The sequence below is a fragment of the Delphinapterus leucas genome, chromosome 10 (genome assembly GCF_059928025.1).
Source record: "Delphinapterus leucas isolate spDelLeu-1000000601 "Yukka" chromosome 10, BTC_Dleu_Yukka2, whole genome shotgun sequence".
Classification (NCBI taxonomy): domain Eukaryota; kingdom Metazoa; phylum Chordata; class Mammalia; order Artiodactyla; family Monodontidae; genus Delphinapterus; species Delphinapterus leucas.
This window is the reverse complement of record NC_143138.1, coordinates 38,211,335-38,225,793: the sequence shown is the minus strand read 5'-3', so window position 1 is coordinate 38,225,793 and position 14,459 is coordinate 38,211,335. Positions and strand designations below refer to the sequence as shown.

At 41.5% G+C, this 14,459-nt stretch overlaps 1 pseudogene; it reads right to left on the bottom strand.

Annotated features, from left to right (window-relative positions):
• Positions 1 to 7,415: 7,415 nt before the first annotated feature.
• LOC149748206 (large ribosomal subunit protein eL39 pseudogene) lies at positions 7,416 to 14,220 on the bottom strand (annotated as a pseudogene).
• Positions 14,221 to 14,459: the final 239 nt, after the last annotated feature.

The window sequence follows — 14,459 nt, the reverse complement described above, 5'->3', positions numbered from 1 at the left end:
TTTCCACCTTCCCTCGGTAATGTAATCTCAATCATCCAGTCTGGAATATTCTGGTCAGCACCAGTGAGGTAATCTGTCACCTGGACCCTCTCCGTCTCCCCCACAACTCCCACAAAGGAAGAAGATGGAATCTGCATGATTGAACCTCACCTTTTCCCCAAAATATGGTGATCTGGCCTAAAGCAACTCTTTCTTTTCTTTTGCTAATAGCTTCCTTGCCCCACCCTCCTCCTGACCACAAAAACCTTCCATTTTGTACAAACCATTAGAGCACCTTTCTGTTTACTAGCTGGAATGCTGCCTGATTCATGAAGATTGAACAAAGCCAATAGATCTTCAGATTTATTTGGTGGAATTTTTGTTTTTTTAACAACAGATAAAGTAACTAACACTTGGGGAAGCAAAGTGACTTGCCTGACTTCTCACAGCTGGGAAGCCAAGTAGTGAAGCAGGGAACCCCATTTTCTAACTGAAAATTCACTGTTCTTTCTGCTTTCCCCTTTCCTTCCTCGAAAGCCCAGCTCAAACCTTATCTTCTCCTTGGAGCCTTCCCAGTTTCAGGAGAGGAATTTTGTTCTCCACCCTCTATAGTCCTACATTAATTTATCTGTATCCCAACTCTAATAAATACTAAAGGTTTCCTCAAAATAATCTAGCCAAAATATGCTGATCTAGCCCTTCATGGACCCAAATGGTGACATTTTACCATGACTCCATTAAGTGTAGTGGACATTTGTTATTCTTTTTGATGACCTAGCTCCTGAATCCCTTTCAAGTATTTCCCACTTCTCACTATCAAAACTGAAAATTACAGGTAGTCTCTTTCCTAGACTCCCTTGCAGCTAGAGAGTGGGCATAAAAACCTAAGTGCCACCAATCACTTTTTCCACCCTGACCCCCCACCTGTGGGTTGGAAATTAGGGTGACCTGATCCTACTCTTGCAGGACTCAGCCTCATTTGCCTCACTCTAAAACTCTGGTGTTGTCAGACCCAGCCCTTATTTTATTTTATTTTATTTATTTATTTTTGGGCCTTGTGGCATGTGGGATCTTAGTTCCCCGACCAGGTATTGAACCCATGCCCCCTGTAGTGGAAGCAAGGAGTCTTAACCAGTGGGCCAACAGGAACGACCCTGGCCTTTATTATAAATGTTGATATTTCATTCATCATGGATATTTTTGCATTAATTTTTATTTTTTTAATATTGCATTAAAATATTACCTTAATTACTGATTTTTTGCCACCTTCATAAATCTTATACCAAGGTGAGTGTCTGACTCACTACACCCTACTCCAGGCCCTGGAAAGATCACTCTGAATCCATTCTGGTGAGAGTGGTGGTGGCTCCATATAATGTCTAGAGACCTCCACAGGGGTCTCATTGGCCAGAATTGCATCATATGGCCACCCTTCCTGGGAGAGCATACTCAGCTTTTTATGATCTGTTAGGGAGGCAGGCAAGGAAAAAAGAGGTTAAGAAAGTATATTGGCTGATACAGTCAATAATGTTTGCCATGGCAGTATATATTACTTTGCTGTTCTCTTTTAATCTAATTTACTAATCTAAATGGACAGCAGACATATAGCAGGACCCTTATTAATTGACTTCTGTTTATTAATTAATTGACACTGAAACAGAGTCATTCCCTTTGTATTTTCTATTCTATGTTAACTGCCTTCTTATAATTTTTTTTAATAAATTTATTTATTTATTTTTGGCTGCATTGGGTCTTAGTTGCTGCACGTGGGCTTTCTCTAGTTGCGGCGAGCAGGGGCTACTCTTTGTTGTGGTGCACGGGCTTTTCCTTGCAGTGGCCTCTCGTTGCAGAGCAAGGGCTCTAGGCGCGCAGGCTCAGTAGTTGTGGCGCACGGGCTTAGTTGCTCAGCAGCATGTGGGATCTTCCCAGACCAGGGCTCGAACCTGTGTCCCCTGCGTTGGCAGGCAGGTTCTTAACCACTGAGCCACCAGGGAAGTCTCTGCCTTCTTATAAATACAATATAATTCACCTAATCCAAGCTTCTCAGTTTTATAACAGATTTCTCTAAAAACTCTTGGAATGAACAACCTTATAGGATACTAAGTTATTCTTCATCCCCTTGGGACTTGAATTACTTGGTTTGAATATTAGCACTTCTTTTATCTTGCTCCTTTCCTCACTTTCAGACCCATTAGACTTTCCCTTCTCTTTAAACTTTGCTCTAAATTGTTCCTTGTCCCAAAGGAATCACCTGCTTCTCCTCCATCAAGCTAACCTGTGATTGCTTCCCAGCTGAAGCTCAGGCTCTTGGCAAAGACCACAGTCCTCTAGAGAACAGACGTCTTACCCCCTGGCAGTGTGTGTCCAACCCACTGGGAGCCATGACAGCAATTGCCTCTGAATATTCCCTCCAATTGAGGGAAGGAACTGTGCTTGGTGCCTGCCAACCCTGGGCTTCTCAAACTTCAACGTGCAAACAAATCCCCTGGGATTCAGCTAAAATGCAGATTCTGATTCAGAAGGTCTGGGGCTGAGCTGAGATTCTGCATTTCAAAGAAGCTCCCAGGTTATTCTAATGCTGCTGGTCCACATACTTTGGAGTTACAAGCAATTTAAATGTATATCTAAGTGAAAATATGAAGGAGAAAGTGCCCACAATCCAGCAGCTCTATGTCCCTACCAGGGCAGAGACTGAGGCAAGTGACGCACCTAGGGCACGGTATTCAAGGAGGCCCTCAAGTTCAGGTGCGGCCCCTGCGCTTGCATGATCCTGAGAGTGTGTTTCCTTTCATTGTGTGTCCTAACTCCTCACTTGCCCATCCTAGTCCCAGCCCCAGCCCTGGTCACTACCAAGTAACATTTTGGTGGGTATCCCTTCAGAGTACTTTCTTACTTTTTTAAAAAACATTATTTTATGTTTTGTTTATTTTAGTGAACTCCATTTAGCAACTACATGGCCTTATCCGACTGAAAGTATCATTGTGGATAATAATGTTTATTTGGGAGTATGTTGAGTAGTACATTGAGATTCACAAATTTCGGTAGAATAAATTAACTGCCAAGAAGTTAGTAGTTTTCCTTTTTCTTTATATGAGTTTCAGGTGTACAGATTATTTTCTAATACACACATAAACACATATGGGATCATACTGTATATGATTACTGTATGTAGTTATACCTACAATATTTCGCATGCAGTATTATACTCTTATTATCTGTCCATTTATATCTGTTATGATATTTTAAAATCCTCAAGCTCTGACAGCTTAATCCCAATAAATTCATTTAATAATCCTTTTCCTCAGGAATGTGCATAGTTGGGACTTCCCTGGTGGTCCAGTGGTTAAGAATCTACCTTCCAATGCAGGGGACGGGGGTTCAATCCCTGGTCGGAGAACTAAGATCCCACATGCCGTGGGGCAACTAAGCCCATGTGCCGCAACTACTGAGCCTTTGTGCCACAACTACAGAGCCCACGTGCTCTGGAGCCCATGCACTGCAACGAAGAGCCCAAGTGCCGCAACAAAGACCCGACACAGCCAAAAATAAATAAATAAAAAAGAAATATTAAAAAAAGAAATGTGTGTAGTTGCACAACGTTGTAAATTAACTATATTTCAATTTAAAAAAATGTGCATAGTTACCTTCTCTGAGTGGAAGAATTGTGAGTGGTTATTATTTCTTTCTTATACTTTTCTGTACTTTCCAAATTTTCCATATTGGACCCACATAACTTTTTTTTTTTTTTTTTTTGCGGTACGCGGGCCTCTCACTGTTGTGGCCTCTCCCATTGCGGAGCACGGGCTCCGGACGCACAGGCTCAGCGGCCATAGGCTCACGGGCCCAGCTGTACCGCGGCATGTGGGATCTTCCCGGACCGGGGCATGAACCCGTGTCCCCTGCATCGGCAGGAGGACTCTCAACCACTGTGCCACCAGGGAAGCCCCCCACATAACTTTTAATTTAGTTTTTATTTTTATCAAAGTAATACACATATGGACGAAAAAGACCAAATGATCTACAAGATTTATAATGATAAACAGCAGCAAGTTGCCCACCCACTCCCACTGGAGTCAATCAGCAAGCAGCTGCTTTCAATGCTTTCAGTTGTTTCTTCTGCTATTTATCTCCTTGTTTCTAAATAATATTGCTTTTTCTCAAATTTTCAATTTTATATTTTTTAACTTCCTCAGTGAAGATGAGGATTTGACTTACTTACACCACAACTCCCATATAAATTCTTCCATCACTGTCATTTTCCTTAAACCGATATTCAGCATTTATTCTCCAAAGAAGATATACAGAGGGCCAACAGGCACATGAAAAGATGCTCAACATTGCTAATTATTAGAGAAATGCAAATCAAAACTACAATGAGGTATCACCTCACACCAGGCAGAATGGCCATCATCAAAAAGTCTACAAAATAATAAATGTTGGAGAGGATGTGGAGAAAAGGGAACCCTCCTACACTGTTGGTGGGAATGTAAATTGGTGCAGCCATTATGGAGAACAGTATGGAGTTTCCTTAAAAAACTAAAAACAGAGTTACCACAGGATCCTGCAATGCCACTCCTGGGCGTGTATCTGGAAAAGACAAAAACTATAATTTGAAAAGATGCCTGCACCCCAGTTGATAGCAGCACTGCTTACAATAGCCAAGACATGAAAGCAACCTAAGTGTCCACTGACAGATGAATAAATAAAGAAGATGTGGTAAATATATACAGTGGAATATTACTCAGCCATAAAAAGGAAATAGTGCCATTTGAAGCAACATGGATGGACCTAGAGATTATCATACCAAGTGAAGTAAGTCAGACAGAGAAAGACAAATATCATATGATATCACTTATACATGGAATCTTAAAAAATGATACAAATGAACTTATTTACAAAACAGAAAGAGACTCACAGATATAGAAAACAAATTTATGGTTACCAAAGAGGAAAGAGGAGGAATAAATTAGGAGCTTGGGATTAACAGATACACACTGCTATATATAAAATAGATAAACAGCAAGGATCTACTGTGTAGCACAGGGAACTATATTCAATATCTTGTAATAACCTATAATGGAAAAGAATCTGAAAAAGAATATATATGTATTTCTTTATATATATATATATATATATATATATATGTAAAACTTTCCTATACACCTGAAACTAACACATTGGTAATCAGCTATACTTCGATAAAAAAAAATTTTTTAATTCAGTGTTTATAACTGAACCAAATGAGGAAGAATAATTACTCTGTCTTCTTTGCCACTTTTTGTTTTCTCTGGAGTTAACAATTGCTTCAATTTTTTCCCTTGCACAGTTTTATTTTAAAGTATCTATCACTGACTTATCTGCAAGCTCTCTGCCAAACTGGAAATCTCATATCAGATTATGGTCAAACAGCTCCATTTTTTTCTCTAGGGTCATCCTTCCTAGAGCCCTCTGTATTAATCAGGCTTCTCCAGAGAAACAGAAGCAATAGGGTAAAGAGAGAAAGAGACAGTTTGTTTTAAGGATTGTGGGGGCTGGCAAATTCTAAATCTGTAGGGCAAGCTGGAAACTCAGGCAAGAGGTGATGTTGTAGTCTTAAGTCTGAAATCCACAGGGTAGCCCAGTAGGCTGGAAACTCAGGCAGGATTTCTATGTCATCATCTTGATGCAAAATTCCTTCTTCCTTTGGAAACCTCAGCCTTTGCCCATAAGGCTTTTAACTGACTGAATGAGACCCACCCACATAATGGAGGGTAATCTGCTTAACTTAACAGTCAAGTAATTATAAATGTTAATAATATTTAAAATATACATTCACGGCAACATCTAGACTAGTGTTTGACCAAACTGGGCATCATAACCTAGACAAATTGACACATAAAATTAACCATCACACCCTCCATTATTGTAAGTAATCTGTCTCCCATCTTGTTTACTTTTTTCTCTTTGATGTTTCCTTCCCACTTAATTTCATAGCCTTCTCTTTAAATTTCAACCATAGCAACAGTTAATATTTCCCAGGCAAATTAAGACAACCCATCAAAGAACTGGTGCTAAGGTAGAAGGAGTGGGCGGGAGAGTCAGTGGGTACCTCCTCCACCCCCATCCAGCTGCCTTCTCATCTCCATGTCTTTCTCACTGACCCAGGAGAGCACGAGGGGACAGCATATACTATGCGGTAACTGCCAATAACGAAGGCTGGTCAGGAGAAAAAGAATTTATTTGCAGCTGCAATTCTTCAGGGAAGCATTAGTATACTCAGCTGGCCCTGCAATAGCCACCTGACTGGTCATTTTTAATGCTTAGGCCACAAACCTGAAAACTCAAAGAAAGTGCTAAATGTAAAAGCAGCTTTTCATATTGTTGCTTGATTTCAGACTTACAGACATGCCAACACATAGTACAATGATAGTTTTGATCATATGATTTTGCCTGCTTAGAGTCTTTCTTTAAACTAAATGCTTAATGATGAGACCAAAATAATTGAGAAGTCTTAAGAAATACAGATTTTAAATTAATTTTTTCCAAGTGACTCTGTGTGTGTGTGTGTGTGTGTGTGTCATGATGAATCAATGTTTCTTTGGGAATTGAGGGTGGAAAATCTCAAAAACAAATGCAGGATGTGAAGTGGGGCAGGTCTAGCACCCAAATAATGCATAAACTTTTCCTACCTGCCTGTTTGGGAGTGAAAACATTAGGAGGGAGGGAATTAAACCAACCTTTTGCAGCAAGGAGAGAAAGAGAACTATAATTTCTGAACAAAGAGTGACAGAAACAAATTTCCCAAAGCAAAAATAAATCTGACCTCACTGTGCTTAGACGGGAAATTTCCTGTAAAACAAGGGAGTTTCTGAGGCTCCCACTGTTGAAAGGTTTTTTTTCAATTGGTGGGGTGGAAAGCTGCATGAATCACAAGACTCTCAGGCTCCCTTAGGAATGTGTTCAATCTTCCCATGTTTGCAGAAGCCCCAGAACTGTCCTAATTGCCAAATGATAGCTGATCTCATGTATTCCCTAAAAATAGAGGTATGCGAATCCCACTTGTTCTAAGTAAAGGTAATAGGACACACTAAAGTGTTCCATATGCATAAGTTTGGAAAACGCTAGGTTAAGTAAAATTAAGTGTTTCTTTTTTCACTTTTTTTTTTTTTTTGGCTGCGCCACACGGCTTGCAGGATCTTAGTTCCCCAACCAGGGAGTGAACCCGGCCACGGCAGTGAAAAATGCCAAGATCTAACACGTGGACCGCCAGGGAATTCCCTATTTGAGTTTCTTTACTGCAGGATTTCTTAGGTCCATTAATACCATTGTGATTCTCCATTGGGAACGTTTATTGTACAGGATACCCCAAATTCATTTGAGATGTTTCATGGAGCACTAATTAACATTTCCCTAAACTAGTGCTCTGAGGAACACAGATCTAGTCATCATCAGGGTGTGTGTGTGTGTGTGTGTGTGCGTGTGTGTGTGTGTGTGGTCGTAGGAGACAAGGGCCAAGAAGATCACTTGATGGTTCTTGTTGTAACTTCAGGTCAAAGGAGCAAAAGGTGACCCAACAGTCCATAGCCATTTCCTGGCCTTGAAAAATGATCTCATAAATTCCCCTTTAGTTCTAAACTGCTAACAACTGCTTCAGACTCCAGTCATATCAGAGAACCTAGAGATCACTTCATCTAATCCTTCCATTTTACAGATGTGAAAACCGGCCTAAGGAGAGGAATTAAGTTGCCCGGAGTCACAGGTGAATTAAATTGCAGAGTTCGGTTAGAACCAGCTTACCTGTCTTCCTGTCCATTGATCTTTGTCCTGCTCTGTGGTGCCTCTTCATATGACTGAATCCACAAACTAGCAAGGAGCTGTTACTGCATGATTTTGACAAATCTGTCTATAATCAAAAACAAGATCTAAGGCCAGCTAATGGCCCATGTTATCTCAAACAAATCTCAATATGACAAAATAACTCCGACTGTCATGGGTATTTGAAGCAGCAGGATTTGACCTGTGGTTTCAACACCAGATTTTTATTTCTGAGCCCATAGCCTCATAATGTCTTCCTTGAAAACTGAATTGTAAGTCATGTAGATGTCAATGGTCCATCTCTCTTTTAAATAGGTTTTATTGTTCAAAAAAATAGTTCAAGGATTATAAAAGGTTCAAAGTGAAAAATCTCATTCCTACCCCTGTCTCCCACCCTCCCATTTCTCACCTTCCCTCTCCATATAGTTAGCCATTGGTATTAGTGTTTTGTGTATCCTTTCTTCATATCTTCATGCAGATATGGATAGAGAGACTATATTTTGTCCCTTATTTACACAAAGTGGCATTATCTCTTTGTTAGGCACAACTCTTCCCCTTTAGCCTTAGTCTCCTCATTTAGAAAAAAGAGGATTGGGGCTTCCCTGGTGGCGCAGTGGTTAAGAATCCGCCTGCCAATGCAGGGGACATGGGTCGGAACCCTGGTCCGGGAAGATCCTACATGCCTCGGAGCACTAAGCCCGTGTGCCACAACTACTGAGCCTGCGCTCTAGAGCCTGTGAGCCACAAGTACTGAGCCCATGTGCCACAATTACTGAAGCCCATGCACCTAGAGCCCGTGATCTACAACAAGAAAGCCACCGCAATGAGACGCCCACACACCGCAACTCGCGAAAGCCCGCGCGCAGCAGCAAAGACCCAACGCAGCCAAAAATAAATAAATAAATATATATTTTTTAAAAATTCCACTTGGTCATGGTATATAATCCTTTAAAAAAGAAAAGAAAGAAGAGGATTGTACCAACTCTCTCCAGGGTCCCTTCTCTCTGACATTCTCAGACGTTGGGAATGCTTCTGAGCATTGACACTTGACAATGTTTGGCCTTTTGGAAAGTCACACTTGCATGGCTGGTTTTGTTGGTGACCTCAAATTTAGAGCACTCAGGGTGTGGCTTGCAGACTCTGGTATTTCATGCTTTAAGAAAATCCAATACACAAATGTCAACATTTCCAAAGCAAATTAGGGAATGACTTTGTATTACAAACGAACCTTATATAATGATTCACCAAAGGCATCTTTTATATATTTACATATATTTATTTATTAAATAAATAATACTTGGTACAACATTCAAAAGAGTGTGCAATGCAAACTCTCTGCCTTGATCCCAGGTCACTGAGCTCTCCTCCCCATTGGCCACCTTTGTCATCAGTTTCTTGTTTTCTTCCGTATTCTTTGTATATGCAGACATATCCGTATAGGTCCTTTTCTGAGAAGAGCACTCTAAATGCAAGGCTTTGCACTTTGTACTTTTCACTGAAAAAGATATCTCGGAAATCAGGACAAGTAGAACTGCCTCATTCTTTTTTTAAGGGTTGTATAATTTTCAGTGATGGATATACCAAAATAAATTAGTCTAAAAGGGGTCGTTAGGGAATTCCCTGGCGGTCCAGTGGTTAGGACTTGGCACTTTCATTGCTAGGGCCCGGGTTCAATCCCTGGTGGAGGAACTTGGATCCTGTAATAATAATAATAATAATAATAATGATGAAAGGGGTCATTCTTTTTTAACAGTGAACTCCATTCGTCCATGCATAACCTGATTTAATCCCTAAAGTCCTGTTTTCAGTTGCACTCTGTTATAGGAACGAGATTCTCTCAGGGTGCTTCCATTTCTGTGCGAACAGAGCAGGCATCAGTGCCTAAGGACGAACTTGTGCCAAACAGAAGCTCACAGTTTTCACCTCCTAAATCTGTTTTTTTTTTTCCAACAAAAGGTCTCACATATTTTTTTCTGAGCCAACCTACTAGTGCAGAAACATAGAAACAAAGAGAAAAATCATTTTCCCAATAAAACACATCCAGCTATCCAGATAGTGATGTTTTCAGAGTGATATGGTAAGAAGCAAGTGACTTGATACAGAATAAATATGTGTGCCATCTCATGTGCGATTCCTTATAGAGCCAGCTTGATTCTTCTCCAGCGTCTCCTCTTGGAGTTGTATCTGATTTTATTACCAGTTTTCATCCGAATCCACTGGGGAATGGGACGATTCTGTTTTTGTTTCTTAGCCAGGAATTGCTTGATCCTGAAAGTCTTGTGAGAAGACATGGTGAAGAGCAGAGTCCTCACCTCCTAAATCTTAAAGTTGAATTTCAGACTGCTTCAAGATCCTCAAAGCTTAATCTCTCTTTTTTTTTTTTTTTTTTGGCCGTGCCACGTGGCTTGCAGGATCTTAGTTTCCTGACCAGGAATTGAACCCAGGCCCCACTGCAGTGGAAGCGCAGAGTCCTAACCACTGGACTGCCAGGGAACTCCCCTCAAAGCTTAATCTTCCTAATTTTTAGAATAAGTTTTTCCCTCTCCTAATTTTTACAATAAGCTCCTTTCTCTCTCTCTCCACCTGCTCCTCATTACTGAAGCTGAACAAACTAATGTAGCATTTTTATTTAAGCACCGAGCTTTTGACACCTGCCTCATTCTCTGAGGCTCTGGTGACCACTAGCAGCTTTTAGCCCGGGCAGTCCCCAGCTCTGCCCTCATAACAAGAAAACTTCTCTACAGTCATACTCACTCAGTTAATATATGACTGATTGGTTGGTTGAATGACAGAATCAGGCACTATATACTCAATAAATAGTAGTATTATGATTATATCCTCTGTTTTTTTTTTTTTGTGCCCCAACTCAAAGAAAGAAGACATGACATCCATGAATATTTTATAATCCTAATCCTAGTTGACCTCTTATTTCACTTCAAATACTCACTTCTCTTAGTTCTGTGACATGACATTCTCCTGCTTTTCTTCCTACCTTCTGAGTTTCCTTTGCTGATTCTTCTTCCTCTACTGGGCCTTTCCCCCAAGTTGGGCTCTTTGTCCCCTTATTTCTCACTGAGGCATGTCAATGACTCCTGGGACTCCAGAGACAAACACTGTGTTCTGATGAACCCCAGATGGATGTTATCAGCCCATATCCCTCTCTGAGCTCCAGACCCATGAATCCAACTGCCTCCCTGTCATCTCTTCCTGAACTGACTGAGATGAAGCCTCTGCCACCTAGAGGAATGAGAGCTCAAAACAGAAATAAAGGTACTGGGCTGTAAGGTTTTGCTGGCACATCGGGAATTTGTACCGACTCTACTAGCTGTTTCAGATCTCTTCTATGTTTTTCAATTCTTTGATTTTACTAACCCTTCCCATCCACTGACCCACCCCAATTAGCAGATCCTATCTCCTCCCGCTTCACAGAGGCCATTAGACAGCTCCCTCACCTCTGCCACCAAATCTACGATTTCTCCAGCCTTTTCTTCTCCTATTTAGGCCAGTTTCCTACCTGAGCTTTGGCTCGTATCACTTCCTAGTTCCCCAGGTGTCTTTTGCTAATGAGAGTCCCCCCTCTCCATCCTCTCTTCTTTACCTGCTCTCTACTTGCTGCTTCCTATCAATGTTTACACATGTTCAAAGGTTCCCCAACCTTTTAAAAGCCTTTTCCTTTGACTCCCTATCCAGCTCCTACTATTGCCCTTTACCATTCCCTTCACAGCCAAATTTCATGAAAATTTGTCTGTTTATTTCTACCATCTTTATTTCTACACCTCCCACATCTCAGCCTCCTGCAACTTTTTTTTCTTCCCACAATCTGCTGAAACTATTCTTGACAAAGTCAACACAATGTCTTCCGTGTTCTTTAATCCACCGGTCCTCATGCTGCTCTGACTTTTCTGCAGCATCTGCTGCTATTGAGCGGTCCCTTCTCCTCGCCTTGCTCTTTGCCTCACGACACTGTTTCATAAGTGGTTCTGGGTAGCTCACTGGGTAATTGCCAGCCCAGGGACTGTATTTTCTTTCTACCTTCACAAACACCTAGTTACCTCTATCTCACCCTTCGGGTCTCAGCTCAGGGTGCCCTTCCCTCTCTGCACAGACCAGTCCACATGGCTTCCTGTGCTTTGCCTGACTAGCCATTATCACAGATTACAATTAGATGTGTAGGGTCACTCTATACCCCTAGATTTTCCTCTGAGTCATATCTAATTTCCAGGGACTCTGGTGGTGACAGGACATGGGGGAGAGTGGCTTTCTGCTCCTGAATATCACCTGTTATGCTGGCCAAGCTGAAATGTACCGAGAGGTCACAGCCCTCATGAATGCTAGTTTAAAGGGATCTGAATGCCTCCCTTCATCCTCCTCACATATTTAAATTTTTTTCCCTATGTTTTTCCAGGCTTTGTCCAAAGTGATCATTAGGAATGATTAAAGCAGCAGTCTCTGAGGGTGGCCTGATAGTGGTCACACAGCCTCTTTGTATGAAATTTTGCCTAGCAACCACCGAAGACACAAAAACAGTTATCAGGGCACTCCTATCATCCTCGTTCCTAACTCCACCCCAGAAGGCCTGGTCCAGTTACGGGGGCACAGCACCGGGCCTTGTGTGGAATGTACAAGCTCCCCAGCCACACTCTCCTCAAGTCTGGGAACATTGATCTCATCTAGAGGTCCAGTAGACTCTTGCAGACCTTCAGTGTTGTCTCTGTACATGAGTCCTTTCTGCTTCCCAAAGCCAGAAAAAGACTCCTCTTTCAGATGGGTCCACCCTTCCCTGAGTTGAGACAACAAAAATTTAGTTCACCGAATGGGGGTAAAGGCCATGGAGAAAAGAAAATCCTGTGGACAAAAGCCACCAGTTAATATTCCAAAGTAGCCTCCTGACATAGTACTGCGGATCAGAATAGAGGGAAATAGGGGTTTGGAGGCAATAGATGAATCCAGAAGTGCCTGATGCCCTTAGTAGATAAATAGATATGGCAGAAGGAAAGAAATCGTTTTGCCAGTGAGTAGAAAAAGAAGGGCTGTTTCATCTTCAGCTTTACACAGAGGAATTTCTGGGGAAAAATGGGGAGAGTCTGTGATTGCTGAATTACAAAGGGTATGAGTCATTTGTAAATATTAAGAAAAATAAAACATGTGCTTATGCCTAAATGTAACTAGCAAGAAACTTAATAATCACCCACGTATCTCCCCTTAATTATCGAATTAATCTAATTACTTCCTACCATCTTTTGACCCTTCTCTTCCCACACATCCCCACTTATTATTTTTTAGCTAAATGACACAACAGTCACCCGAAACAAAAAACCCACAGATAACCAAGAGAAGCCACACGTTTGAGAAAGACTCCTGTTATATTTTCATGTCACTCTATATTAACATACCTCCTTTTTTTAGAATCTCAAACTCTGAGAGGAGAATATAAGATGTAAGTGGAAGGCAAAGTGACCTCATGTGTTTCTGCAAATACTGTTGGTTCTCCAAGGGGCAGGAAGCCGACTCCAGAGGCCTCTTGCTTTTTGATAATCCCTCAGGACACAGCAGAACAACAAGCATAAAATGTCTGAATACAGGTGACTAAAACTTGACTCTACCAGGATGGAGTTTGTCCAGCTGCCTCCTCTCTCAACGCCAAAATGCACCTTGAATGCCCCTTTTTGGTTTATTGAGAAAGATCTTAAACAGTTAAATATTTTTTCTTCTTATTGACATCCACACAGTGGAAATCTGGCCTTTGGGGGCCCCTGCAGCTGACTTTCTCCCATGATACTCTCTCTATATCTGCCTTTGTTTTTGAATACTCTGCTTTCTTATTCTCACTTATACTTCTCTTTGGAGAGAGAGCTTTGGAGAAACCAAAATAATTGGACTCCAGGGAGAGCTGAGTTACAGAGCTGAGGTGTAAATGCACTGACACAATACTTTTTCTCCATATCGTGTTTTTATTTCAAAACCTTGCTTAAAAACTGTTTTCTAATTGAAGTATTCTATTTTTTAATTATTATTATTGCTATTAACAATTACTTATTGAGTATCTAATTAGTGAACATTGTACTAGGCTCTTCAGCTAGGTCCTTTCAGCTGATCGTCTGGCATCCATGAGAAATAGGAACTGCTACACCTATTTCAGAGATTAGAAAACCGAGTGTCAGAAAGAAGGGGCTAGGGACTTTCCTGGTGGCGCAGTGATTAAGAATCTGCCTGTCAGGTCAGGGGACACAGGTTCGAGCCCTGGTCCGGGAAGATCCCACATGCCGCGGAGCAACTAAGCCCACGCGCCACAACTACTGAGCCTGTGCTCTAGAGCCCGCGAGCCACAACTACTGAAGCCCGCGCGCCTAGAGCCCATGCTCCGCTACACGAGAAGCCACGACACCACAATGAAGAGTAGCCCCCACTTACCGCAACTAGAGAAAGTCCGCGCACAGCAATGAAGACCCAATGCAGCCAAAAAATAAATAAATTTTTAAAAATTTTGTAAAAAAGAAAAGAAATAAAGGGCTAATAAAGGGCAGACAGAGGCAAATAAGCAGAAAGCTAAGGAAGCTTAAGCCACAGGGCCCTCTCTTACATGGGCCCCTTTCAAGGCGCGGCACTTAATTCTGAATACATGAGCTCTATTCTTCTCCTTAGGAAGAGATTTCAAAATTGCATAAAGCTTCAGTTCCCACAAAGAC